The 16591-nt window shown below is 35.3% G+C and overlaps 1 protein-coding gene across 7 annotated transcripts in view; it reads right to left on the reverse strand.

Annotated features, from left to right (window-relative positions):
* LOC118276760 (low-density lipoprotein receptor-like) overlaps positions 1–16591 on the reverse strand; it is a 186582-nt gene that overhangs the window by 152900 nt on the left and 17091 nt on the right. The gene's annotated exons all lie outside the window — the stretch shown is intronic.

Below are 16591 nucleotides of genomic sequence, written 5' to 3' on the forward strand. Positions count from 1 at the left end.
GTAATTTTGTTATGAAATGGATTTTCTTACGCAAATTTTCAATGTACATTTTTTCTTGTGTAAAATTTCATGCCTTCAGTTCCAACGATTTACGCAAAGTTTTTTCAGTAAATTAATTTCAGATTGGTATGAAGCAAAAATATGTAGGAGCAAAATTAGAAAACAGGAAAAAATGAGAACAACAAAGACTCTGTTTAACTTTTAATCAAGTCCCTAACAAATTGCGTTCATTTTTCTTTGGAAATAGGTGAGTGTTGACCGCATCGGCCACAGAAGTGCCTACTTTCTGCCTCATTACTTGTTGGTGCCTCACCTCACCTAAGCTGTATTGGAAGGAAGCAACTCATATATTTAAAACGGTATTTCTAAAGAATTTTCGTTCTTATTTCCCATAACATAAAAGCTAATGTTGTCTGCCGTTCAATGTCCTGTCCTCGGAAAGGGTTGTCACTTTATATAAAGCTGACGTGGCCACAAACGACAGTTAATGGCGCATAAAATTCACAGTAAGCCTGACACAGTATAATCATTTTACGGTACTGTAATTTCAGGTATTTATGTGTAGAAATACTCTGTGTGTACAATTTCTCCTTTCAAAGTATACACATTATGTAAACGTTGGTAAATACATAAGAGAATAATAAGATACCTCGTATAATGCGTCTTTTAACCTCACAAGTACCGGGCGTTACTTACATTTGTGCGTGCGTGGGAACGTTGAACTGAGATGACAGTAAAACGGCTTAAAGTATTTAAAACCAAGTAAGCAAACATTATGTGAAATTAACACATACCTCTTTCGCAAAATGGTGTGTAGTTTGGGTTGTTAAGCTTGACTTTGAAGGAGAGATATTTGATCTTGATGTCTGACTTATATAACAGTGTTTGATGTTGCTTAGCTAGACTCAGATGTGTAAGCGTTGTTACCTTAGATTAGTTACATTACACTTTGTTTTTAACGATTCAATTTGGCCTTAGGAAGAAACAAACTGCCTTTATCATTATCATGTCAGCAATAAGACGTCTACTGCTGGTATGTAAGTCTCCTCGAAGACTTCCATCTGGAAGCGATCAGCTGGAAGTAACGGATGGCTGGAAGCGACTTGCATCCATTGGCTCCCTTCAACAAATACTGCACAGTTTTATCGATGTAATAGAAACATAACTCATAATCGCCATCATCGATTCTTCCGCGCTGTTCGGAATCGTATTATATTGCGTACTAAGTGTAGCAATATTTTAAAGTCGCCGACGTTAATCTCGTTAATAGCTTGATCCACTCTGAGGAATAAAGTTTAAAAATAAATGTAAAGGACAAAAACCGATAAGGATTTAAGGCCAAAAACTTGGGAAAGCACTAAAATTTAATATCGGCCGCTAGCAGTTGAGGGGACACCACACTTTATGGTGGCAATTACTACCCTTCATCTCAGTAATGTCGAAGATTGGTTTGTCTTTTATGGATTTTCGGGAATCGGGACTAGCGCTGATTATTCCAACTTCTTTATAGTGCGCCAATAATTTTGAAATAACTTCGGTGCGCCGACAAATCGGAAAGCCCCAACTGACATAAAGCCTGACTAGATGGGATCAATTCCCGCCAACCGTCAAGATCTTTCTTTACATTGTCGATCAACTTAATACTGCGTAATACTGTTGAAATTGTTCCGTGTCACTAACCTTTAGAACTCATCTAAACCTTTTATTGTATTGTTCTACGTAAATATCACAAGCTGTGTGTAAACTTTTACAAAATACGAGTTTACACAGAAGTCCGGCGCTATTTATATTTGTAATTATTCTGTCAGTCTGTTTAATTATCATTATACCAATGTTAATTATAGGTTTATTTGTTCTAGCGCTTTAATAAAACTTTGTGAGATAAAAGGTCGAAATCGTAGTTTATATTTTGATACAATTTGCTTAATTCACAAGTCTTTTGGCCCCAGGAACCTAAGTACATATTTCCTGAGTGGTTATGGCAAGTTTGGAAAATATTAAGTTGAAATTTACCAAAAAAATATTTTTATTGGCAGACTGGCGGAGAATCCCAAATATTTACAGAAGGTCAATACTAGACGTTATTCTTAGAACAGAAAGGCTACACAAAAATTCCAGTGTTATTTTGTACTTATTATTTAATTACAGTTTTCTCGTTAGTACTTTAGCTGCAAGCGAAACACGAGCTTTCAAATTGAATTCTTAGATATGAAATGTAAGTATTATTAATATTATAATTCTTCTTTATACACAAAATAATAGAACCTACACCTTGAAAACAGTTTTTACAAACTCAATAGACATGCAGTAATTTAGTCCAAGCTTCATCATCATGAGCAACTTGAGGAGCTGGCATATAATCAATATGCCTCCGCCCAAGCATGCTGGTACGTACAACATGTTTGCCTAAGCATATTCCAGAAGCTAGGAGTTGCAACCTCGAGTAGGTACTCTGTCTCTGGTCAGTCTCTGGCCACATTATTAGACGCACCTACATTTTGTAGTAGGTAATTATTTAGATGTTTCAAGGTTCTTATTGGGCGTAGCGTGGTATTTTATCTCTCATTACTTTCCTTGACAAATGGACTATACTCGACAACGAGATTTTTCAATTGGAACCAGTACTTCCAAAACATAAACATCTACGGTTTCAAACATTTGATTGACATAAAATTAAGTTTTTCATTGACTTTTCCATTAATTTTCTATAAATGATCCATACGTTTTCTCTATCAGAGACCTATGATATTATTATCAACTATTCCTAGCTCCTATATTATTGGCAGTAAATCCGTATATTATATGACCACTATCCATTTCCAAAAAACAAACTATTATCACATTTTCTTTAGTAGGAAACCTCGTCGTATTTCCTACTACGTATCCAATAACCACTCAAAGGACGTATTACAGGAAATTGTACCAATAAATAGATAACAGACACGTAATGTTCTACGCAGATTAATTCCATACAGAGGTGGGTCCTATTGTGTCAAGTAAAGCCTATCCCCATCGCTCGGGCGAGCACACTGCGATATTATCACTATCCAAATTAATTCCACTCTAGTATCATTTATCTGTGATTCCTGCTGTGTGCATATTGCATTAGGAATTAAACCCAATGCAAAGCTATTCCGTAATTAATTAGAGCTATGGAACAATAGTTAGAATATGGAATTGTAGAAATAATACTGTTGTGGTGCCTTCAGGGTGATTTTCCACCAGAAATATGCTATGCTACATTGCTGTGGATACTTTCACCAATCATATTCATTGGTACACACAGCTTAACACTGGTAAAAACGGACTTAGCTAAGCCATGTTTTCATATGGAAAGATGCTTCCTTACTATCGATACATCGCATACTCAAGTTGCACATTTTCCTCGCACAGCTACTTTGCGGCGGCACATCTTCGCAGCACAGCTTCATAGCTTAGTATAGTATCAGTAGAATCGGTCGCATTGTTTCGCAACTTGCTATTACATCTTCGTAGCATAGCTACATAGCACATTTCTGGTGGAAAAACACCCTTAATCGGAGTATTGTACAGGGTAATTTAATAAATGGTAATAGCTTAGGTTAGTACAAATAATTTATACAAGTCTGTAATTTTGTTATGAAATGGATTTTCTTACGCAAATTTTCAATGTACATTTTTTCTTGTGTAAAATTTCATGCCTTCAGTTCCAACGATTTACGCAAAGTTTTTTCAGTAAATTAATTTCAGATTGGTATGAAGCAAAAATATGTAGGAGCAAAATTAGAAAACAGGAAAAAATGAGAACAACAAAGACTCTGTTTAACTTTTAATCAAGTCCCTAACAAATTGCGTTCATTTTTCTTTGGAAATAGGTGAGTGTTGACCGCATCGGCCACAGAAGTGCCTACTTTCTGCCTCATTACTTGTTGGTGCCTCACCTCACCTAAGCTGTATTGGAAGGAAGCAACTCATATATTTAAAACGGTATTTCTAAAGAATTTTCGTTCTTATTTCCCATAACATAAAAGCTAATGTTGTCTGCCGTTCAATGTCCTGTCCTCGGAAAGGGTTGTCACTTTATATAAAGCTGACGTGGCCACAAACGACAGTTAATGGCGCATAAAATTCACAGTAAGCCTGACACAGTATAATCATTTTACGGTACTGTAATTTCAGGTATTTATGTGTAGAAATACTCTGTGTGTACAATTTCTCCTTTCAAAGTATACACATTATGTAAACGTTGGTAAATACATAAGAGAATAATAAGATACCTCGTATAATGCGTCTTTTAACCTCACAAGTACCGGGCGTTACTTACATTTGTGCGTGCGTGGGAACGTTGAACTGAGATGACAGTAAAACGGCTTAAAGTATTTAAAACCAAGTAAGCAAACATTATGTGAAATTAACACATACCTCTTTCGCAAAATGGTGTGTAGTTTGGGTTGTTAAGCTTGACTTTGAAGGAGATATTTGATCTTGATGTCTGACTTACATAACAGTGTTTGATGTTGCTTAGCTAGACTCAGATCTGTAAGCGTTGTTACCTTAGATTAGTTACATTACCTATAATATCAGCCATGGCAGGTTTCCTCATATTATGTGATTAAATTACACACCACGCTATATCATATATGTATACTATAGTATATGTATACTAATGTATTATACAGAAATTGACTAGTAAGCGTTAGCAATTTTCTTCTCAGAACGCCAATCCATGGAATTTAAGCTAGAAGATATAAACAGAGTTTTACTCGAAACGCGAATCAATTTTAAGCCGCCTCGTCTTTGTCATCTTACCTGAAGGACAGAAATTCGTTGTAATAATATTTTTAGAAAATTATAATTTATAACTAATCCCGAATTTAGATTTAAGTAACAAGCTTTGCTTGTGGCATGTTTTAGCTTTACTTTCATTTGCTATATTTGGAACCTAATTATTTTGGCTTATGGTACACGATGTAAAAGATTTTTGCCATCAGACGAACAATTTCAGAGATAACCACATTCATACAAACGCACACATAGACAAACACACAAATATTTTTTTATAGTAACTATCGTGAGACATACTCAATTAACTGAAAAATTCACCGTTTAAGTTTACAGAGATTAGGTAATGGAGAAAACCTAGTAGGCGTGCGCGACGTCTCTGCTCAAGATGCAGAGTCCCTCTGTTACTCGAAACTAGTACGTGTAAAAATGTACGTAAGTAAACCGTGATTTTTCAGTAAATTTAGTTAAGAACTCTTCACACCACGTGCCAGTATAAATAATTTCAACACTACACCATAATCAAGGTGGATTCATATTCATGGTGAAAGGTGTCATTTCACTAAACACTAAATCAATGGGCTACCTTACTCAACGTACCAGCAATACGGTCACAACAGATACTGTCGCATCTCTTTGTGGCTTACCCTTTGACGTTTTGCCACGAAATTTCAGCTCCTAAGTCCTCTTAGTTATCGTCATATTTTCCCTCGGACACATCTGACAAAGGATTTTCATTGCTATTTAGAAATTGTATTTAACTCTCTATATTTGGAGTTTTACCTGAGATTTTTGCTGTTACTAAGACGGATTTATTTTGTTTTTTGTTCTTTTTCGTCGTCGCCTCTCTCTTGGGAGTCTTATGATACATTTGCTTGGTTGTATTTCTTGGTAGAAAATTTTATATCTATGTTGGAAGTAGGTGCTGTAGCTTTCGTGGTAGTAAATGTAATAGTTATAGGTGTATGATGTAGGTAGGTAAATAATCTAAACAAAATATTATTCTTAGTTTGGATTTTGTAGTAGAACTAGTAGAACGTTTCTCAATATATTAGTAGAACCAACATCGGTCGCTGTAAAGTTTATGTTGGAAAATATGATTTTGCACCAATGACTACCCTGATTACTCCTATGTTTAGTTAATCTTAGTTTTAAACAAATATTAATAGTTAAGTACATATTATAGTGTATATAAAAGTTTCTAATTTAAAAATAAAACTAGTAGAACGTGAAAAAACAAAAGTCTGCCCCACCCTTTATAGAAATATCGGAGTGATATTAAGTTGTGTTTCTTAGTAACAATATTTGTAAGCGTATTAGAGATCAAAGGAGACTGTATAATCAAAATTCTACAATCGACTCCTTTGAAACGCACATTTCGAATATTATTAACCAACAGCTACGTAATCACGATCAAATAATCAAAATTGGGTTCAATGCAGGTTCACTGTAGTCAAAGGGATATTTTACACAAAAACGTTCAAAATATTCATTTATATGTATATTACAATACTGAATAAGATAGCTTTTCCACCAGAGAAGTGCTATGTAATAAGTTAACTAAGCTGTGTTTCATACATCCATAGCACGCATCTTTCGATACAAAAAACATAGCTTAGCTATGTGTACCAATGAGAAAGATATGATTGGTGGAAGCCAAACGGATCCACAGCAACGTAGCATAGCACATCTCTCGTGAAAAAGCACCCTAAGTATGTACACACTGCAACACATGGATCTATATAAAACCAGTTTATCATGATCTCGCTTTGTATGATCTTTCCGCACATTCAACGGTCAGTTTATACTGGATTGCATAGCTTTATGTGAAGCCGTGTTAACATCTTTTCAGGACATCTTTGGCAAATATACTGGCCTGTATAATGTAACAAAATGTCCCTGACAGTCTGTCCTTATTCATGAATAGTGTAGATGTAGTACCTACGCACAATTTTCCACCGGTCCATTGAGGTGTGTGCGTGACCAGATTTCGAAATGACAACATAATACACCCTATACAGCGTGTAACAAAATCCCCATATACATCAAGAAGCACTGAAGAATACAGGTTGAATAGAATCTCTACACAAAATTTCAGCTTAAAATACGTTTTAAAAAAATTGGTACCAAATACTTGGTATCGCATGGTTCTTGATTTCAAATCATACAAACGTGTCACAACACTACAGGGTTTACTCACTTGTATAACGCAACATTTTTTCTGTCAATCTGATCGCCTAGTACCTGTCTATCTAATTTTGAAATGCGCGGCGGCGCGATTTAAAAAATTCATAACTTGGTACCATGAAAACTTGAGTTCAAAAAACCCTTCCTGTATCGTTTGTTATGTTATCTAGAAACCGTGCAATTGATATGTATACCCCCTTTTTGTTACACGTTGTATACCCACCCACTTATACCTATCAACTAGAAAATATCGAATGTGTCACCATCTGTCGCTAAACCTGAGACAAAGGATTTTCACAATCCACCCCCGTAGTGAAATATTTCACACAATTTTGTGTTTGTTTTGTGTCAAAGAAAGGAGGATACAAATCTGATCCTTATGACGTAAAAATAGCATTACTTAGCTACTGATAAAACTACCATGTTTAATCTATACTATAATATACTATACACTATAATATTATAAAGCTGAAGAGTTTGTTTGATTGTTTGTTTGTTTGTTTGTTTGAATGCGCTAATCTCCGGAACTACTGGTCCGATTTGAATAATTCTTTTTGTGTTGAATAGTGCATTTATCGAGGAAGGCTATAGGCTATAAAACATCACGCTATGACCAATAGCAGCCAAGCAGAGCGGGTGAAACCGCGCGGAAGTAGCTAGTAAAGAATAAATCTGAACGGTCTAAGATTTGAAATTTGGCGTCATAGTAACTTTTATTCAGCTCAAAATTACCTATCCAATGATGTAACACGCATGCTATTGGAAGGTGGGCCCAGATTTCATAGAAATTTATTTATTTGGCATCATCCTTTATTCATAGTTTATTTTCATGGCCTGATCATTATTATTAGAGTAACGTTATGATCACACGTGTAAAGATGATTGTATTACAAAAATTTGTAAGTAATGAGTAGTCAAAGAAACACATTTACATACTATAACTTCTTTGTAGATATTATACAAATTGTATGTTCTTGACATACAAAAACAGACCTTGTCTTTTAACCCATAAGACTTAAAAGGCAGATTGTTTAAAGAAAACCCAGTAACATGTATTCTTCAATTGACTGTAGATGTACTTTATGTAATCCCAAAAATTAAAAAAAGAAATTAAATCCAGTAAAAAAATATGCCAAATTGCAAAGACAAGACTCCCTGAAACCGTCATCAAAATAATGACAATTAACTGTAACTGCTAACTTTACGACTTTTCAAACGAAATCCTGAAGAAATTCCCCAAAATAAATTGCTCGACGGAATCAAAAACTCAAAATGTCTGTTTCTACAAAATGTTGTCGAGTTTGTTCGACACGTAATTACATCATAACAAGTTGATAAATATTCATTGACATCTCGGCTAATTTAAAACTCACATAAGCGATGAAAACTCAAATACCAAGTTACGTACAATTTAATGAGAGTTTCTTGTCAAAATATACGTATGTTCGTAATAGGAAATTATTTCCCCGGATCTGAGGAATAGAAGATAACGTTCTAGATATACGGAAAGGAAATATTAAGCGAACATTTCATATAAACTGAATTAATACTGTTTAATATACATAAGTACTCGAGCGAGGTAAAGATTGTTAAATGTTTTCCTGGCTTTTTGTATGCTTCGTTTCATTTCTGTTTAACTTTACACTTACAATCTACATGTCTGCCTAAAACATACTAGAGGGAATATTTATTCACATATTTTAGCGAGCTTGTCTATATAATACAAAATTGACGGTGCTTGCCTGCCGTGCATCTCGGTTGGAGGAAATAAGTTGAGCGGTGACCTAGTAACCGCTACAATTCTAGTTCCCACTAACAATCACGAAACCTTTAAGTTGTTCGTGTGTTCGGTTTTCATCCGAGCAACGACACTTTTATATTTATTTATTTAAAAAGAAGGTTTGCTGTATATTCCTCTAATTTTTATTACAAAACTGGAAAATACAAAAGATCTTCAACGTATTCTACTGCCTTAGTTATTACATAAAGTATATATTTTAGTAATGTAAGCCCAGTGACATGTCACACAGTTCATGCATTAATAAAATGAATTCAATCTACAGAAATCTGCACCGTCACGAGTCGAGGGTTCGGAATTATTTTAGGAGTGAACTCCAACAAAACTTCGATATAAATACGGACTGCCAAGTCATAACCTTTTCTGATAGATCGCCACAGCCTAGCAAAAAGCACACTCGACCCATGTCACAGAGGAGGAAAATAATAAATCATGAAAGCGTAACAATACACTGTATAACAGATTAAAAGCGAATACGTACGTAATTTTATCTCTCGTCTACTTTGTTTAGCAGTTCTTTCGCAAGTTAGTTAATTACTTCAGGGAATCGCCAAGATGAATGAGATAAACAAACTGATTCAGTGAAAATATAAATTGACATCAATGTGACTAAAGAAAATTGGTTGAAGAATGATTAATGATTTTCTTTGTGATTTAAGACAAACGGCTCTTTGGAAAAGGAGAGATAAGGTCGGCGACAGAACCAAGATTTCGTCGGTGCCTGCATTAAGGGCGCCTCGTAAACTGAATGGAACATTGTCACTAGCGCTAAATGAAGGTATTATGGCTACCTTTGAAGGAGCAACTTCTTCTTAACACGAGTAAATAGAATGAACGCAAATACAGACTCGATATATTGTAATGTTAAACACAGTGTTAATAGAATTATCTTCGTCCCGCTTTCGCACATTATCTGTTCCTATTATCTATCTCTTTTTATTCCTTTGGCAGCTCCTTTGATGAAGTGGGGTTTTATCTTTGCAAAAATAATGAATATGTTGTCTTAGTAGAGGTTTTTGTGTCTTAATATTAATACATGATATAGATTTCATACCATACAGGGTGCGGCTGTAGGTATAAGAGAAAAGTACTTCGAAAAGAAATTCTATTTAGCCACCTATTTCATTATGTATAAAAATATTTTAAGCAATTTTCTGTTATTTCTTAGGTTTCAACTAAACACAAATAGTTTCTAGAAGCTGGGAGGCGAAGCCCTAAATGTAATATTAATCCCAAAGGTCAGAGTGCGGTCTGAGCTTTACCGCTAACCTAGTCTATGAATAAAATCAAACTGTACTTCGACAATAATAGGGATAAAGGTTTTATTTTTAAATCTCTTACGGCTTGAATTTTAAAAGTATTTTGGGTGCCAGTGGGATTTTTGTAGCACGTTGTTAGGTTGGTAATTGTTTAATACCACACTCTTTTCATTTGGGATCTTAGCGAACATCTATGGTCTATTGTTATTATCGCTATGTTCTCGGCCTCAAGTGTCTAATGTAGTTAATTTTTATTGACTTTCAATATTGATATTTAGTTTAAAACATGTAAGTGCTTTAATTTTATTATATGACTAATTTATATATCCTCTTTTAACCGATTTTACTATTACTTCTTCTGTAAGCCGTGTGTCGCGGAATGCTACTCATGAATATGAGCCTCTAGCATGGTCATGCTACTCATGAATATGAGCCTCTAGCTTGAGTCGAGTTTTTCGTCAAACAGTTACGTGAACTAGTGGTCGCCTAGTGGCCGAAATTCGACCATATATGATTTAATTTACAATACCACTTAACGTGCGTTGAAGGATAGTTTTTATTTAATTCAAACTCTTTTATAAAACTCTTTTCATATGAGACGTGAGAATATCATCGCAATGTCTATCGATTTTGACGTTTTGTCAAATACGATCAGATACTATGCATGTGTGTGTAATGTTTTATTTATTGACTAGCTTTCCGCCCGCGGCTTCGCCCACGTGTAATTCGGTTATATAAATCTCATTAACGTTAAGAATTTTGGTGAAAATGGATGCGGACAAATTTCGTCTCTTCACTTGTTTCCTTTTAGCTGTTTGTATGGGTAGTGTTAACACAAAATAGGGATTTAAAGGCGTGATGTTATTAATGTTATGCATGTATGTACATAATTATGTATGTTATTATGTATGTTAAAGAGACGGCTGAAAGTTGTCATACAAAGTCTATTTTTTTAAGGATGGGAAATTATCAAATGACCTCTCTCGCTCTGGGTGGAACGGAAGGGAGTGTCAGACTTTTACTGACTAAAACCCACCTCGTTCCTTCAGTTGCCCTTTGCGTTCCGGGGCCACGGTATCTCTTTAGAACTTTCCCGCAGCCCCGGCTCAGTTTATCCCGTTTCCCCCCTTGGGGGTTGACATTTCAAAAATCCCTTCTTAGTGCTCACTTATGTTACTAAAGGAACCTCTGTTCAAAATCTCAGACTCCTATACCAAGCGGTTTCGGCTGTGCGTTAATAAATCAGTCACCCAATCGCACCCCTAAATCACGATTGGAGGGTAGTTTGAAAAAACTTATAAAACAAAAAAATGTCAAACATATTTTCTTGCCTATGTACGTGTTCATGCCAAGTTTCCAAGGAATAAGATTTTTCATAGAAACGTTTTTACCCCTTTTCCCCCCTTGGGGGTTGAATTTCCAAAAATCCTTTCTTAGTGCTCCCCTACATATCCCAAGGAACCTACATTCCAAATTTCAGCTGTCTACGACCAGTAGTTTCGACTGTGCGTTGTCTGTCAGTCAGTCACTCAGTAACGGAAGAGTTTTATATATATAGATTTAATGTACTTTATAAGCATTATTTTTGAAAAATATTAGCGTTCTGTACTTCTCCTACACATAAACTATAAGTGTACCAAATTTTATGCTCCTACGTCCGCGCAATTATCGTAAAAAGTGGTCCAAAGTTTTTGCATCACGTATTAATATATAGATAAACCGATGACATAAAAATTAATTGTCTGTGATTTTTAAAACAAAACAGTGTCACTGTCAAGCCTACCTAAGACCATCCCAAATCCAATACATTGATAATATCACAAAGAAATCACTAAACCAAATCCCATTTACATAGACACATTTTTACACAGACACCACAAAAACATTAGGTACGTAGTTCCATCCATTGCGGAGTTATAGATAAAATTACACGGTGAAGGGAACAGAAATACGGAACGTGGCTCGGTCGGCACTGGGAAAATTACTTTGAATAAAGATAACGAGAAATGAAACCAGAGTGGCGTTTGTTGAGGTAACTTTTAAAGAGTGTGAGGATTCTTGATACCTCACCTCCCACTAGGGTTGGCAGATGGCCGGGATTTCCACGACTGTTCAGTTCCGTGTCCAGTAATTTTACTTTGATGTCCCGGAACGAAAAAATACTAGTTTTTTTTTTCATTTTTTTTTTTATGAAACACGCCCCACGTATCGCCTGATGGTAAGCAATCGCCGCCGCTTATGGACACTTGAAACACTACAAGCGTTACAAGTGCCTTGCCGGCTTTTTGGAGGTTAAGAATTAAAGGGTTGTTGTTCGGGAAGCGGGGATTGGGAAAATTGGGAAGGGGGGAATTGGGCCTTGGCTAAAATACAATACTATGGCTGCAGAAGTCAAACCAAACGTCGTAACGTGCTTGCAAGCCGCGCTGCATGTGCACGGACGAGAAGGGTGAGTTCTAGGTACCTACTTAATACCTACTTTTACAGTTTAGTCTCTGATGCGACACCAAAACTCAGATTCCGTTCGTGGCCCTAGAAATGTCCAGAAAATGATCAGTCTGGATCTGGCAACCCTACCTCCCACCGAACAAATGTTCACTGTACCACTTATATTTCGAGTATTTTGACTCGCTAAGTGTGTTTGGCCTATGTAATCGGCCTAATGTCGCTCTCGTATGATTATTGAACCTCGTTACACTGTAATCAAAAATGCTAAGCAAAGGAAATTGCCCGTGCGTGTGTTCCGCCATTTTGGATTGTTTATGAATAATTTAGCAAATTCTTGTTTGTGTTTTTGCAGTTTGTGTAAAAAGTACTGTGTAGAGTGATTGTTCTTAGCTAATGGATGCTTAGTTGAAGGATAATGAAGAATGCGACTTGATTTAAAAACATTTTTCTTCTACAATTATGGTAATGAATACCTACTAAAATTTACTTTTATATCTTGTCTAGCTTCTGCCAGCGCCTTTGCCCATATTCCCGTGGGATAAAAATACCATTTAAAAATACCCTTGTTCCAAATTTCACCTCGATTCCCCTTAATATACCCCTGTTCTAAATTTCATCCCCATCCATTCAGCCGTTTGGATGTGGTTGAATAATAAACATACACTCAAACACAAACTCACTAACTTTCGCATTCATAATATTATTTAGTTAGATAAATTTGATGTTTGTTTTTTACTCGACTGTAAGAAAAATAACGTTTACAATCATACGATCATGATATGGCTAACGCCCATTACTAAGTACGACATGTCATGCTGACTACAACAAGCGGCTAATATAAAAATTGTCATAGCTTATTAAGGGACTACACATGCGCAGTGGTCATTGTCTACTGGCGCCACCAAGACGGGGCAAGTCATTTCTCATCAATAAAGGAAGCCCAACCAATCACGTGGGCGCCTGCAATCAGCCTCTAATAAATTGATACAGATTGATAATAAGGTGTCGGCACTCAGGGCCAATTCATGGAACAAATGATCGGACAAAACTACAATACTTAGGCATGGCGTGTATTACCCACACATTATATTGGAACATATCCGTAATACATGTCTTTATATGTTGTATACATCCCTAATATTGTTATAGTAAATAGAGCTTTAATATGAAAGGTACAAAATGCCTAATTTCGAAGACGTTTCAAGGCTTTAAGTCTTTGACAAATCCGGAGCTGCGGACTACCTAGCGGGTTTACCGAGGCTCCGGCTCGACAAGTAGAAGTAGGAATGGGATAGTTTTTAGTCAGTAAGAGTCTGACACTCCCTCTCGCCTCACCATGGCGAGAGAAGTATTTGTATGATTTTCCCCCCTTAAAAAAAGTCCTTGACAAAAACATGACTACAAAAGATTCTAAAAAAAATAGCTCTAATGCTAATTGACTGACTGACATTATCAACTTATTACTTGTCAATATTGAAATAGCTCAAGTTCAAGAAACTTCCACACGTGTAGACATATTATAATCTTATCTATCTGATAACAAATTCAATACAAAACAACACCTTTTCTCCGTTATGAGTTTTAGAAGGAAAAGTATGGGATTAACAGCTTAAATAATAGTTGTGCGTCTTAAGGTAACGTTCGCTCGTAATTCTCAGCATAAAACTTATGACTCGGGTTTATGTTAGCTTTATACATTACAAAACATGGCCCATTGAGGATAACATGTATTACTTATTATTAAAAGTCGTAAATTATACTTCAGCTCGTAACTACGTAATTAAATTGTATTCGGTTATTTATTTAAAAGCCAATGCCCGGGCTTTAGTCCTTTTTTCTGTAATGTGAGTGTATAAGTTAATAAATACTTTTTAGCACTAATGCATAAAAATATATTAATTACATCTTGAGTCTATACACCAAGTTGCTTATCGTAGAAATACCTTATTTTTGTGAGAAAACCTCTAAAAAATCAACTATTTGCGTAGCACCCGATTGTTTAACCTCTGTGCAAACCGTCAAATAAATTTACAAATCTTTATCTCATTAACGTGCATATATTTTTCTTTTCAAAATCAAAGAACTTACTTCAATTAATCCTTAATTACGCACTTAATAAACGTTAAAATTGAATTGTCCGTCAGAGTATCTGTCAGTGAAGCTAGGTCGAGCTAGGTTTTTCGTTGTAATAATTGCTTGTGGCAATAAGTTGCTATTGTATAAGTCTATTGACGTTAGTAGGCACATAAAAACAATTCAGCCTTCAGTACATTTATATAATAGGCCTGTGTCGTAAATTTCAAAAATGGCTTATTTCGATAGTTTAGTACCTGTATTACCCCAAAAAATAATATTTCATGATAAAACTTATATTTAAAGCACATATTTTAAGTTTGAATAAAATATTTTTAAACTGACGTAAAAACACAAGAAAGTGTCATGGCGTCGTGAAGGACGTCACATAGTGGCAAACAGGTATATCACATTAAGGCGAATGTTTGTTTTGTTTAAATAAAAATGGAAACTTCGTATTTTAAAAGCTGTATGTGTATAGTGCCCCCGTGTATAAGTACAAGTATAAAAACTCCGACTAAATTATTCATACGTGTTCCGGTCAAGAAAAATATGCTAAATATAAAGGTATAACACTAGTAAGGCCTCCTAGTGTACAAAAAGGAGCTCAAATGAGTAAAAGCGAGGCTAAAGAAACTAAACAGATTGCTAGTTTGCGCATACATATAGAAAGAGTGATTAGGCGCCTACGAGAATCTTACATGTTAAAACCGCATGCCTGCCTTAATTATAATTTTGTTAAGATACTGGATGATGTAATTATAGTTGCATGTGCATTGATAGCTGCAAGATTCTTTAATAAAATAAAACTAAAACTTTCATGATTGTTTCTTTTATTATACACAAATATACATAAGCACACAGCACAACTATAGCAGCATTAAAGTACAGTAATATTTATTAACTACACTTCTATGTAAGTACACATATTTACTCCACACTCTTGTATAATAATGGATATATTTGATTTTTCCAGAAAACTATTAACTTATTATTAATTAAATTTTCAATATACTCCAAGTTAAATGGTTCCATGGCAGTTTATTATCGGTATTGTTTGATATGGGTGGAAATAGCACTCTCAACTTGTCTAAACACGATAATAATAGCAAAAAAACGAAGTGGCTTGTGCTGTTGTATGGAAATCTTAACCAAACGTCAACAACAACAATGGCGCATATCACTATGTGACGTCATACGTTCTGATTGGCGTTCACGGCGGAGGGGCGCGTGGTGTATTTTTTTGATTTTGTATTTGTAAAAATAACAATAATCTTATTATTTTGTGAGGAATTATGCCGGTTTTCCTTGATTAAATATCACAATTTACGCCTAGAAACATTCATCCATTGATTTCATTGTTAGTTGACACAAGCCTATTACATCACGGCTTACGTCCTTCACAAAAAGCTGTGAAATATTGATTTTACCGCCTTGTAAATTGCTTATGGAAATTAAATTGAGAGATGAATCGAACTAAAATTAGGGAAAATCCATTCACTGGGGCTATTTCCTTGAAATATTAGTAGGTCAACGATACAAGATACCTTTCCCATTGTTCAAGACGACATCGTATGTACTTCAGTGTTAATATCTGGCCCAATTATACCACCTTGTATAACCACCTTTACCAATTTAGATGGTCTTTACTACTCTATAAATACCGACGCAAATGAAGCATTTCCTAGAAATAATAACAACGCATTGTTTTCGTAATAAACTAAAGTTAAACAGCTTACAATGTTGCGTCTGGAATGGGCAACGAAGGAAAATATGAGAGAAATATTACATTAATTTTAGACGGTTGTTGTTAAAGGCTATATTTAAACAAGCCTTGATAAGAAACAAAAAAGGCAAAAGAGGAAGGTTATTTTTGTTGATGACCGTCCATCGTATCAACACTAAATTCCCCGAAATTTGCATGTTATGTTCGCCAAACAGGAATTTGGCGTTATCGAAATTATACGAGTAATATTATTCTCGCTACTCCAAGGTTGCTTTGTTTATTGATTGATCGCTAGTACCTACAATACCTACATGAAGCATTCTAATTTTACCTCTATTA

The sequence above is a fragment of the Spodoptera frugiperda genome, chromosome 15, assembly GCF_023101765.2.
Source record: "Spodoptera frugiperda isolate SF20-4 chromosome 15, AGI-APGP_CSIRO_Sfru_2.0, whole genome shotgun sequence".
NCBI classification, from domain to species: Eukaryota; Metazoa; Arthropoda; class Insecta; order Lepidoptera; family Noctuidae; genus Spodoptera; species Spodoptera frugiperda.